Source organism: Grampus griseus (genome assembly GCF_964374135.1).
Source record: "Grampus griseus genome assembly, chromosome: 11".
Classification (NCBI taxonomy): domain Eukaryota; kingdom Metazoa; phylum Chordata; class Mammalia; order Artiodactyla; family Delphinidae; genus Grampus; species Grampus griseus.
Window position 1 is genome coordinate 26,521,910 of NC_139005.1, and position 13,767 is coordinate 26,535,676.

The 13,767-nt window shown below is 36.7% G+C and overlaps 1 protein-coding gene across 8 annotated transcripts in view; it reads left to right on the top strand.

The window, feature by feature from the left end:
- DNM1L (dynamin 1 like) overlaps window positions 1-13,767 on the top strand; it is a 62,970-nt gene that overhangs the window by 16,124 nt on the left and 33,079 nt on the right. The window lies entirely within an intron of this gene.

A 13,767-nucleotide genomic window follows, 5' to 3' on the forward strand; every position in this document is an offset into this window, starting at 1 on the left:
TTCCTTCCTTATCATAATATATGTGTTGCTCTTTTTTATAGTTTGAAGAGGCAATCAAATGTTAACATGTTTTCATGTTTCTATAAAAAGGGGAAAGTTAAAGACTACCTGGGAAATGTTCTTATATTTTTACTATTCCTGAGAGACAGTCTTTTATTTTGTGAGATGTGAGATCTTATATTTTTAATACGCAAACAGAATGTCAGAAGAATACAATCTGATGTCATTTTGACTGAAGTCTGAGTTGATTTACCCATTCAGGTTATTTGCTTTGTTTGTGGGGGCAGTTGAGTTTGTAACCCATGTTTGTTAGTTTGCTAGGGCTGCCATAACAAAATACCACACAAGACTGGGTGGCACATAAACAACATGTGCACAGAAGCAACAGAAATTTATTTCCTTACAGTTCTGGAGACTAGAAGTCCAATATCAAGATGTAGGAAGGTTTGATTTCTTTTGAGGCCTCTCTCCTTGGCTTGCAGATGGCTGCCTTCTCTCTGTGTCCTCACATGCTCTTTCATCTGTGTGTCACATCCCTAATGTCTCTCTGTTGTCCCCAAATTTTCTTTTTTAGTAAGGACACCAGTCAGATTGGATTAGGGCCCACCCTAATCACCTTGTTTTAACTTAATCACCTATTTGAAGGTTGTATCCAAATATGGTCACATATTGGGGTATGAGGTACACCTTCTAAGGGGGTTAGAGCTTCAACATATGAGTTTTGGAGAGACGCAGTTCAGTACACAATAACACGTCTTCAAAAAAAACCTATATGTAGATACATAAAAACGTACAACTAACTGAAAATTAGTAGCCATAAAGGAGACTAAGGTAGATAATCACAGTAACAAAATGAGGTTAATACAGGATTTAGGAGAGAAATTTAAAAAGTATTTTTTGTTTATACCTATACTTTGTATTGTCATATTTAAGAAGAAAGAACAAAACGGCATAGTGGATGGGGGTGATGGGGAACAACAGTCACACTAACATTGTTGAAAACCTAATTTATGAAATAGAAAAACAACTTGAGGAATTCTATTAAAAGACAAATCAAAACCGTATGTTATGAAATTTATTAGAGATGAGAGACTTGATGGTGAGAGCTAAGAGAGCCAAAATCCTTTCATAGTTGATTGAGAAAGAACACTTGGTTGGACAAAGAATAATCAAACAGTGAGCCAAAGTCCCCCACATCTTCAGATTTCAATTGCTGGGCACAAATATTGAAAGGATTGACATACCCTGGGTAAATTTCTGAAATCCAAACTTTTACAAAACCCCGGAATTCTCCAAGTGTCAAAATAGAAGGAAGGAGGAATAAAAGATTTCCTAAAAGGGAAAGAGAATCAGACTGGCATCAGACTTTCAATCTGCAACAGCAAATGTTAGATGCCATGGAGAAATATTTAAAATTTAGAGTTCTCAGAGGGATTCATTGTGATTATAAAATTCTGTATTCATCTATACTATAACCATTATTTAAATGCAGTGAAACATACTGAACAAGAGAGAACAGAAAAAAATTTTTTTAGAAATTCCTTCATTTCCCATCCAAGATATTGTGAAATAAAATTGAAATATTACCTGAATTGCTTCCAGATCTCTGTTGTAGCTTCAATATAGTACTTGGAACTTTCTAGCAGAGTTGGACACCTAAGCTAGTATAAATCACTTGTACAGAAGGCCAGGGTGGACAAAGGGACTAGTCCGTAACCTATATCCAAGCTGTGTGTGGCTATACCAGGTGTCTGCTTAGGGTATGGGAGGGTGGTGGAAATGGAGCTTCTTTAATTACCTCATCAATATGAAATCCCGTACCACATTTGAGGCATTAAAAATTATTTTGAAATATTGAAAACATCGAAAAGGTACAAAGGATAATATTAGGACACCATTGTATCTACTTCCCAGTTTAAGAAAAAAAATATTAACTATCTAGATGAATTTTCCTTCTTCCCACAGAGACATAACCAATTTCCTGAATTTAGTGTTTATCACGCCTATGCATTTCATTTTACATATAGTACATATGTAGATAACATAAGTAGTATATATTGTTTTACATGTTTTACACTTACCTGAAGTAAGTGACGTCAAATAGTACATATTCCTCTTCAGTGTTATTTTTACACAATCATACATGTGAGATTTATCCATACATACACATATATATTCCTAGTTTGCTCACTTATACTGCTGTAATCTAGTATATGAATATATCAAAATTTCTCCTCTCCTTGAATATTTGAGTGTTTGCCCTTGTTTGCTATAGCAGTTTTAGTAAACAACAGTGCTGGAAACATTCCTATGAATGCTTCATTGTACACGTTTGAGAATTTCTCTAAAGTATCAAGTAGTGGAATTACTAGACTGTAGGGTATATGTATTTTCATTTTTACTTGATATTCTTACTTGCTCCTCAGAATGTTTGTAACCATTTACATTCCCATGTACAGAGTGGAGTTTATTTGTTTATACCTATACTTTGTATTGTCACATTTTAAATTTATGGTATTTCATTGTCCTTTTTATTGCAGTTCCCCGATTACTAATAAGTTGGAGCAACTTATTTCTTGGCTCTTTGTGGTTCTGTGTGAGTTTCTGTTCATATCTCTGCACATGATTTTCTATTATAGTATTCATCTTTTTCTTAATGGTTTGTAAGAGTCACTTTTACATTTTGGTTGCTAATTCTTTGTCAGTTACATGAGTCAGAAATATTTTCCCCCAATTATTGGGGCTTCCCTGGTGGTGCAGTGGTTGGGAATCCACCTGCCAATGCAGGCGACACGGGTTCGAACCCTGGTCTGAGAAGATCCCACATGCTGCAGAGCAACTAAGCCCGTGCACCACAACTACTGAGCCTGCGCTCTAGAGCCCACGAGCCACAACTACTGAGCCCACGTGCCACATCTACTGAAGCCTGCACACTCTAGAGCCCGTGCTCTAGAGAAGCCACTGCAATGAGAAGCCCGTGCACCACAACAGAGTAGCCCCTGCTCACCGCAACTAGAGAGAAAGCCCGTGCACAGCAAGGAAGACCCAACGCAGCCAAAAAATAAATAAATAAATATTTTTAAAAAAGAAATATTTTCCCCCAATTATTTTGTATGAGTAAAATAAATTTTAATTTTGCAGTAGTTGAATTAACAATCTTTTCTTCTCTAGTTTGTACTTTCTATCTCAAAGTCATGAAAATATTCTTATGTTCTCTAATGTATAAAGTCATGATTTTTAACAGTTGTTTATAATTGTTCTGGAATTTGTGAAATGTATAGTTAACTGGTTTTTACCATGTCCATAGAGTTGTGCAACCATCACCATGATCTAATTATATATTGTATCATCCCCAAAGGAAAGCTTGTATCCATTAGCAGTCACTCCCTACTCTCCTCTGCCCCCAATGTTAGGCAGCCACTTAATCTACTTTCTTGCTTCTTCTGGACATTTCATGTAAACAGAATCAAATAATATGTGGTATTTTGTGACTGACTTCTTTCACATAGTATAATGTTCCATATTATAGCATGTATCAGTACTTTATTCCTTTTTATGACTGAATAATATTAAAAAACTTACATAAAGCTAAACATTAGTCTGAGTATTTCAAAGTGGGTTAAATTTCTTTGTTGGGGATTCTGGGAAGATGACAGCAGTGGTAGAATAGTTTCCTAATCCTTGTATGACTTTCCCATAAAAACAGAACAAATAAAATAGGAAAACTCAAAATCCATGAAGAACATTTAGAAGAAAATTAGTTGAGCATGTTTCTCTCTACAAACACTCAAACACCAGTAGTTTGGGGATAGACCACTAACAGCTCCAAGACCTGTGTATTATTGTGTATGAAAGAAGACTAAGGAAGCAATGGAACTTCAAATGAATGTGAGAATTGAAAAATAGCCAAAAGGCAATCACTGGAAAGCCTGGAGGGCCAGTTTACGAATACCAGCTGAAACTAGGAGGAGTTTTGCACACACTGATAATGGGTGAGTGAAAGAGGTCTTTTGTAAACCCTTAAGGGACTGGAGGACCTTGAAACTTCTAAAACCAACCAAAGCTACCTTCCAGGACCAATCTGCACGTGAGAAGGAATTGACATTACAATTAAACATCCCCTGAAGAATACAAAGAAAAGAGAAGGTCCAGATAAAAGTGGTAGAGAGGAACAGAATCAAGATATCTCAGAAAACAAAGAACTTCATTTCCAAACACTGTACAAAAACGAGGGAGTTTTAGAGTGAAGTTAGAATAGCTATTCTAGGCCAAAACTCCTTCTGAAACTTCAGGAAAATGAACTTCATTTAAATATCAGCAATATGAAATGATTGTTGTCAAAAGTTTACAAAGTATCTGAAGAAAAATGGGACTCTAAATAGCATTCCTATAGACAATGAAAGCACACCAGAAAGACGTCCACAAAACAGATGAAAACCATTAGATATTAAGACAAAAGGCAAGACAAAAGACATTATAATCAGAATAAGGCATTTCAAAAAACAAAGTTTGCATAAGAAAAAATTTTTTTAAATGCTAGGTGGTAGAACTTTGTGAAATATTAGAATTGAAAGAAAATTTATTTTAGAAATGACAAATTAGAAGAAAAACACCAGGGCATATAAACATAACAGATAATACCTTTGAAAGAGAAAGATGTTGAAAAGGAGGAAGACATTTTTAAAGATGGGATAAAAAGGAGCTGTAAAAAGAATTTGATAGAAATTGACATATTGAAAACAGGCAAGGAAGATCCAACATATGTATAATAGGAATCCCCAAAGAAGAAAAAAATGATGGCAAGGGAGCAGAACAGATACGAAAACTTACAATTTAACTGAATTAAAAACAGACTTGGAACTCCATTTTGAAAGAGCTCAGCACATGCCTGAGAACATTGACACAGCAAGACCAACACTAAGACACAGTCTAGTAAAATTATTGAACTTTAAAGGAAAAATAAAAATTCTTCAGGCTTCTAAGCAAAATCAGGGAAGGAAAATCAGATTATTATATTTTTCAACAGTAAAAATTTATGAGAGAAGATCTGTTCTTATTATGAGAGAATTTATGAGAAAAGACACAATTTATTATGGAATTCCATATTTAAGATACTCAAGAAAGCACGAGCCCAATATTTTACATATAACCAAACTGTTTTTCAAGTACAAAAGTCACAAACTGTTATCAGTGTGCTAGAACTGAAGAATATTGTTCCCATTGGCTCTTCCTGAGGAATCTTCAGGAAGAGAATCAAAATGACTAGAGAGACATTAATATAAGGACTGACAGTACTATACATATACTTGTAGAACCAAGACTTAGTGGGGTTAAAAAAAGGAGGAAGTACAGTCTGTAAACAGATGAGAAGGAGAATAGAGGAATCATGTGCAAAATATTTAAAAAACTATTTTCAGTAATCATATTGGTGGTAGTAGTATTGGTATTATGATTTGGAGACTGTGTGTAATGTGAAATAAAAAGCAAATGAGTGTTTTCTTTTAATTTGGCCACAAACTGTGTCCTTGAGAACCAAGATTCTCAGTATAGAAGAAAGAAGATAGAGATGACTCATACTGAGAGATGTATGTGTGTGTGTAGGGTGGATGGGCCAAATAACCCTCTTCCCCAGAAAACAAATCCAGCAAGAAGAAATTAACAGTATTAAAAATAAATAATTACAAAATGAAATCAATAAAATACAGATTTGACCAATAAAATCAATATAATAGTCAATTGGAAATCTGGTCAGAAAAAAGAACATAAAGATAAAATATTAGAGGACCTAGAGACTGTCATATAGATTGAAGTAAGCCAGAAAGAGAAAAACAAATATCATATATTAATGCATATATGTGGAATCTATAAAAATGGTGAAGATGGGGCTTCCCTGGTGGCGCAGTGGTTGAGAGTCCGCCTGCCGATGCAGGGGACACGGGTTCGTGCCCTGGTCCGGGAAGATCCCACATGCCGTGGAGCGGCTGGGCCCGTGAGCCATGGCCGCTGAGCCTGCGCTTCCGGAGCCTGTGCTCCACAACAGGAGAGGCCACAACAGTGAGAGGCCTGCGTACAGGAAAAACAAAAACAAAAACAAACAAACAAAAAAAATGGTGAAGATGAACCTATTTGCAAAGCCAAAATAGAGACATAGATGTAGAGAACAAACGTGTGGACACCAGGGGGAAAAGGGGTGGGTGGGTGGGATGATTTGGGAGATTGGGATTGACATATATATACGCCTAGGTATAAAATAACTAATAAGGACCTGCTGTATAGCATGGGGAACTCTACTCAGTGCTCTGTGGTGACCTAAATGGGAAGGAAATCCAAAAAGGAGGGGACATGTGTATACATATGGCTGGTTCACTTTGCTGTGCAGCAGGAGCTTGCACAACATTGTAAAGCAACTATACCCCAATTAAAAAAAATTTTTTTTAAATGGGGGAAAAAAGATAAATACTAGAAATAAGAAAAGTGAACAATTTCTAAGAATATTATAAGTATTTATGCTTATAAATTTGAAAATCCATGAGAATTACTTGATTTTTCTGGATAGATTTTTAATCAAACACATAAAGAACAGGAAATTTCCGTGTTTTTTTTTAACATCTTTATTGGAGTATAATTGCTTTACAATGGTATGTTAGTTTCTGCTGTATAACAGTGAATCAGCTATATGTATACATATATCCCCATATCTCCGCCCTCTTGCGTCTCCCTCCCACTCTCCCTATCCCACCCCTCTAGGTGGTCACAAAGCACCTAGCTTACCCCTCCCCATCCCTGTGTCCTCAAGTCCATTCTCTACGTCTGCATCTTTATTCCTGTCTTGCCCCAGGTTCATCAGAACCCTTTTTTTTTTAGATTCCATATATGTGTGTTAGCATACAGTATTTTTCTCTTTCTGACTTACTTCACTCTGTATGACAGACTCTAGGTCCATCCACCTCACTACAAATAACTCAATTTCGTTTCTTTTTATGGTTGAGTAATATTCCATTGTATATATGTGCCACATCTTCTTTATCCCTTCATCTGTCAATGGACACTTAGGTTGCTTCCATGTCCTGGCTATTGTAAATAGTGTTGTAATGAACATTGTGGTACAGGTCTCTTTTTTATTTTTATTTTTTAACACCTTTATTGGAGTATAATTGCTTTACAATGGTGTGTTAGTTTCTGCTTTATAACTAAGTGAATCAGCTATACATATACATATACCCCATATCTCCTCCCTCTTGTGTCTCCCTCCCACCCTCCCTATCCCACCCCTCTAGGAGGTCACAAAGCACGGAGCTGATCTCCCTGTGCTATGCAGCTGCTTCCCACTAGCTACGTCAGTGCCACTCTCTCACTTCGATCCAGCATACCCTTCCCCCTCCCTGTGCCCTCAAGTCCATTCTCTATGTCTGTGTCTTTATTCCTGCCCTGACCCTAGGTTCTTCAGAACCATTTTTTTTTTCTAGACTCCATATATATATGTGTTAGCATATGGTACTTGTTTTTCTCCTTCTGACTTACTTCACTCTTAGTCCATCTACCTCACTACAAATAACTCAATCTTGGATTCCTTTTATTTCTTTTTCTTCTCTGATTGCTGTGGCTAAAACTTCCAAAAGTATGTTGAATAATAGTGGTGAGAGTGGGCAACTGTGTCTTGTTCCTGATCTTATAGGAAATAGTTTCAGTTTTTCACCATTGAGGATGATGTTGGCTGTGGGTTTGTCATATATGGCCTTTATTATATTGAGGTAGGTTCCCTCTATGACTACTTTCTGGAGAGTATCATAAATGGGTGTTGAATTTTTTTGAAAGCTTTTTCTGCATCTATTGAGATGATCATATGGTTTTTATCCTTCAATTTGTTAATATGGTGTATTGCATTGATTGATTTGCATATATTGAAGAATCCTTGCATTCCTGGGGTAAACCCCATTTGATCATGGTGTGTGATTCTTTAAATGTGCTGTTGGATTCTGTTTGCTAGTGTTTTGTTGAGGATGTTTGCCTCCATGTTCATCAGTGATATTGGCCTGTACTGTTCTTTTATTGTGACATCTTTGTCTGGTTTTGGTATCAGGGTGATGGTGGCCTCGTAGAATGAGTTTGGGAGTGTTCCTTCCTCTGCAATTTTTTGGAAGAGTTTGAGAAGGATAGATGTTAGTTCTTCTCGAAATGTTTGATAGAATTCACCTGTGAAGCCATCAGGTCCTGGGCTTTTGTTTGTTGGAAGGTTTTGAATCACAGTTTCAATTTCAGTGCTTGTGATTGGTCTGTTTATATTTTCTATTTCTTCCTGGTTCAGTCTCGGAAGGTTGTGCTTTGCTTTTTTTTTTTTTTTGAAGGTTGTGCTTTTCTAAGAATTTGTCCATTTCTTCCAGGTTGTCCATTTTATTGGCATATAGTTGCTTGTAGTAATCTCTCATGATCCTTTGTATTTCTGTAGTGTCTGTTGTTGCTTCTCCATTTTCATTTCTAATTCTGTTGATTTGAGTCTTCTCCCTTTTCTTCTTGATGAGTCTGGCTAATGGTTGATCAATTTAGTTTATCTTCTCAAAGAACCAGCTTTTAGTTTTATTGATCTTTGCTATTATTTCCTTCATCTCTTTTTCATTTATTTCTGATCTAATCTTTATGATTTCTTTCCTTTTGCTAACTTTGGGGTTTTTTTTTTGTTCTTTCTCTAATTGCTTTAGGTGTAAGATTAGGTGGTTTATTTGAGATTTTTCTTGTTTCTTGAGGTAGGATTGTATTGCTATAAACTTCCCTCTTAGAACTGCTTTTGCTGCATCCCATAGGTTTTGGGTCATGATGTTTTCGTTGTCATTTGTTTCTAGGTATTTTTTGATTTCCTCTTTATTTCTTCAGTGCTCTCTTGGTTATTAAGTAGTGTATTGTTTAGCCTCCGTGTGTTTGTTTTTTTTTTTAAGTTTTTTTCCTGTAATTGATATCTAGTCTCAAAGCGTTGTTGTTGGAAAAGACACTTGATACGATTTCATTTTTCTTAAATTTACCAAGGCTTGATTTGTGACCCAACATATGATCTAGTCTGGAGAATGTTCCATGAGCACTTGAGAAGAAAGTGTATTCTGTTATTTTTGGATGGAATGTCCTATAAATATCAATTAAGTCCATCTTGTTTAATGTGTAATTTAAAGCTTGTGTTTCCTTATTTGTTTTCATTTTGGTTGATCTGTCCATTGGTGAAAGTGAAGTGTTAAAGTCCCCTACTATGATTGTGTTACTGTCTATTTCCCGTTTTGTGGCTGTTAGCATTTGCCTTATGTATCGAGGTGCTCCTATGTTGGGTGCATAAATATTTACAATTGTTATATCTTCTTCTTGGATTGATCCCTTGATCATTATGTAGTGTCCTTCTTTGTGTCTTGTAATAGTCTTTATTTTAAAGTGCATTTTGTCTGATATGAGAATCGCAACTCCAGCTTTCTTCTGGTTTCCATTTGCATGAAATATCTTTTTCCATTCCCTCACTTTCAGTCTGTATATGTCTCTAGGTCTGAAGTGGGTCTCTTGTAGACAGCATATATACAGGTCTTGTTTTTGTATCTATTCAGCCAGTCTATGTCTTTGGGTTGGAACATTTAATCCGTTTACATTAAAGGTAATTATCGATATGTATGTTCCTATTACCATTTTCTTAATTGTTTTGGGTTTGTAATTGTAGGTCTTTTCCTTTTCTTGTGTTTCCTGCCTAGAGAAGTTCCTTTAGCATTTGTTGTAAAGCTGGTTTGGTGGTGCTGAATTCTCTTAAATTTTGCTTGTCTGTAAGGTTTTTAATTTCTCCGTGGAATCTGAATGAGATCCTTGCTGTGTAGAGTAATCTTGGTTGTAGGTTTTTCCCTTTCATCGCTTTAAATATGTCCTGCCACTCCCTTCTGGCTTGCAGAGTATCTGCTGAAAGATCAGCTGTTAACCTTATGGGGATTCCCTTGTATGTTATTTTTTGCTTTTCCCTTGCTGGTTTTAATATTTTTTCTTTGTACCTAATTTTTGATAGTTTGATTAATATGTGTCTTGGTGTGTTTCTCCTGGGATTTATCCTGTATGGAACTCTCTGTGCCTCCTAAACTTGATTGACTATTTCCTTTCCCATGTTAGGGAAGTTTTCAATTAAAATCCTTCAGATATTTTCTCAGACCCTTTCTTTTTTCTTCTTCTTCTGGGACCCCTATAATTAGAATGTTGGTGCATTTAATGTTGTCCCAGAGGTCGCTGAGACTGTCCTTGATTCTTTTCATTCTTTTTTCTTTATTCTGCTCTGCGGTAGTTATTTCCACTATTTTATTTTCCTGGTCACTTATCTGTTCTTCTGCCTCAGTTATTCTGCTATTGATTCCTTCTAGAGAATTTTCAATTCCATTTATTGTGTTGTTCATCATTGTTTGTTTGCTCTTTAGTTCTTCTAGGTCCTTGTTAAAAGTTTCTTCTATTTTTTCCATTCTATTTCCAAGATTTTGGATATCTTTACCATTATTCTCTGAATTCTTTTTTAGGTATAGTGCCTATTTCCTCTTCCTTTGTTTGGTCTGCTGGGTTTTTACTTTGCTCCTTAATTTGCTCTGTGTTTCTTTGTCTTCTCATTTTGCTTAGCTTACTGTGTTTGTGGTCTCCTTATCGCAGGCTGCAGGTTCATAGTTCCTGTTGTTTTTGGTGTCTGCCTTCTTTGGGTGAGGCTGGTTTAGTGGCTTGTTTAGGCTTTCTGGTGGAGGGGACTGATGCCTGTGTTCTGGTGGGTGGGGCTGGATCTTGTCTTTCTGGTGGGCAGGGCCGTGTCTGGTGGTGTGTTTTGGGGTGTCTGTGAACTTAGTATGATATTAGGCAGCCTCTGTGCTAATGGGTGGGGTTGTGTTCTTGTCTTGGTAGTTGTTCGTCATGGGGCGTCCAGCATTGGAGCTTGCTGGCCTTTGGGTGGAGCTGGGTCTTTGTGTTGAGACAGAGATCTCTGGGAGAGCTCTCACAGATTGATATTGCACGGGGCTGGGTGGTCTCTGTTGGTCCAATGTCCTGAACTCGGTCTCCCACTTCGGAGGCTCAGGCCTGACACTAGGCTGGAGCACCAAGACCCTGTCAGCCACATGGCCAGGTACGTGGAGATTTTCTTGCCTTTTGGGAAGTCTGAGGTCCTCTGCCAGTGTTCAGTAGGTGTTCTATAGGAGTTGTTCCACATGTAGATGTATTTTTTTTTTTTTTTTGTGGTATGCGGGCCTCTCACTGTTGTGGCCTCTCCCGTTGCGGAGCACAGGCTCCGGATGCGCAGGCTCAGTGGCCATGGCTCACGGGCCCAGCTGCTCCGCGGCATATGGGATCTTCCCGGACCAGGGAAGGAACCCGTGTCCCCTGAATCGGCAGGTGGACTCTCAACCACTGCACCACCAGGGAAGCCCTGTAGATGTATTATTATTATTTTTTTTATGCGGTACGCGGGCCTCTCACTGCTGTGGCCTCTCCCGTTGAAGAGTACAGGCTCTGGACGCACAGGCCCAGCAGCCACAGCTCATGGGCCTAGCCGCTCCACGGCATGTGGGATCCTCCCAGACTGGGGCACGAACCCATGTCCCCTGCATCGGCAGGCAGACTCTCAGCCACTGTGCCACCAGGGAAGTCCCTGTAGATGTATTTTTGATGTATCTGTGGGGCAGAAGCTGATCTCCATGTCTTATTCCTCTGCCATCTTGAAGGTCCCCATTGCGTGTTGTTTAAATTATTTTAGAGTACAGAAAAGAAATGGGGGAAGCACCCATTTTACTTATGAGAGCAGCAAACCTGGACTCCAAAACGTAGCAAAACCGGATGTGCCACATAATCTTAAATTTGACACTCCTTATCCACTCAACATTAGTTTTCTCCATCATAGGGGACCTTTCTGGACAATAGGAATGTCCTCTGCCTATTGGGTTTGGAAATGGGGAGCCTTGGCAGGACTTAGAGAAAGTAGGAGACTAAAGTCTGGGTATTTATTCCCCTGGCTTACTTCCTATGTGTAGGTGCCTTTGGCTGGCTCTCTAAAAGTTCTCATCCATCTTTTGGAGCTTGTGAGTGATAAGAGCTGCTCTGTCATTACCAGCCCACGTTATTGCACTATCCCTTGTGATCCCCCTCTTCCAAAACTTTGTAAATAGTCCACTTGTAAATAAACTTTCCTTAAATTATTCTAACTTGAATGGGCCATCTGTTTCTTGTAGACCCTTTCTGATACAGTAGATGAGTTTAGGGTGTTTGCTTTTGTAGAAGTATGAAATTAGAAGATGTACTAGTTTTGACTAAGAAAAAATACAGTAAGGAAAACATTCTGTTACAGAAAAATATGAATTACAAAGTTGAAAAAATAGAAAATTTGTAAACATTTATGTATAATATAAAAATGCATAATAGAGACAAGTTTATATATTATTTGATTATGTACTGTTTATTAGTATTGTGTCTATGTTAAATTTCCTCATTGTGATCATTGTAGTGTGGTTATATAGTAGAATGCCCTTATTCTTAGAGATATGCCACTATATTTAGGGATGAAATGTCATGACATATTAACCTGCTCTCAAAAGGGACAGCAAAAGAAAAGATGTGTGTGTGTAAGAAGAGACATAAAGCAAATGTGTCAAAATACTAATAATTAGTTAAGGTATATGGTACTTTTGTTGCAGTATATGGGTATTCACTGTTAATATTCTTGCAACTCTTGTGGCTTTGAAATTTTCAAAATAAAAAGTTGGGGGAAAATATTCAAAACAACAAAAAATAAATACTTATATGGATAAAGATCTTTATAAACTAATAAGACACATAATACACCAGCATTTGAACAAGCAAATCACTGAAGGAGAAATACAAAAGGCCCTTAAACAAAGTGATACTAGGCTGAATAATAAAGAAATGCAAATTTAAATGAACTGTCAGTGTTTATCTATCAAAAAAAAGTAGCAGACTCAAAAAAGTGGTAATGCCCAATGCTGATGGGAATGCAGCAGATTGAACATAAAGCATAGCTTGGTGCCCCCCATCTTGTAGTGTGCAGTCTGGTAGTATCTGAATGCATAAAATCTGTATGCTCTTTAATCACAGCAATTTCATTTAATGAACTAAGTAAATCTAATGAGGTAATAGGATAAGTGAGTAAGGTTATATGTACAAAGTATGTTTATTGCAGCATTGTTAATAGTGGCAAAGACCATTTAAATGTCCATCAGTTGGGGTTTGGTTTTACATACAGAATACTATTTAACTATTAAGCACAGAAGTAAATATATTGATATGGAATGATATCCCTGATTGTTATATTAAAAATAAAAGTGGGTTAGAGAAAAATACACATAGTACTACTATCCCATTTAAAGTAAAATATCTACATATTCTGGGCATAATTTTATGTATACCAATATTATATAGGTTTTGAAAATACCTAATATTATATGGTTGAGAGTATCAGAAAAGGTAGGAAAATTATGGGGAATTGGGGCTTTCATATTGTCACTCTCTTTTGTTTTGAGTTATAAATTTTTATATATCCCATGAAATAATCATAGATATTGTTACCACATAACTAATTGATTTTGCACTAGGGTATATATTTTCTCTTTTTGTACTTTTTTATTTTAAAGAAATAAAGATCATATAATAGATAATAAACTTCATTTTAAATTTCATTTTAAAAGACTTGGCAATAATTTTTTTTAAGGTAATTATATAGCATAGTCTTACTGAGTTACAAAAAAACCTGTTAAGAAACTCATTTTGCTCTTGTGTATT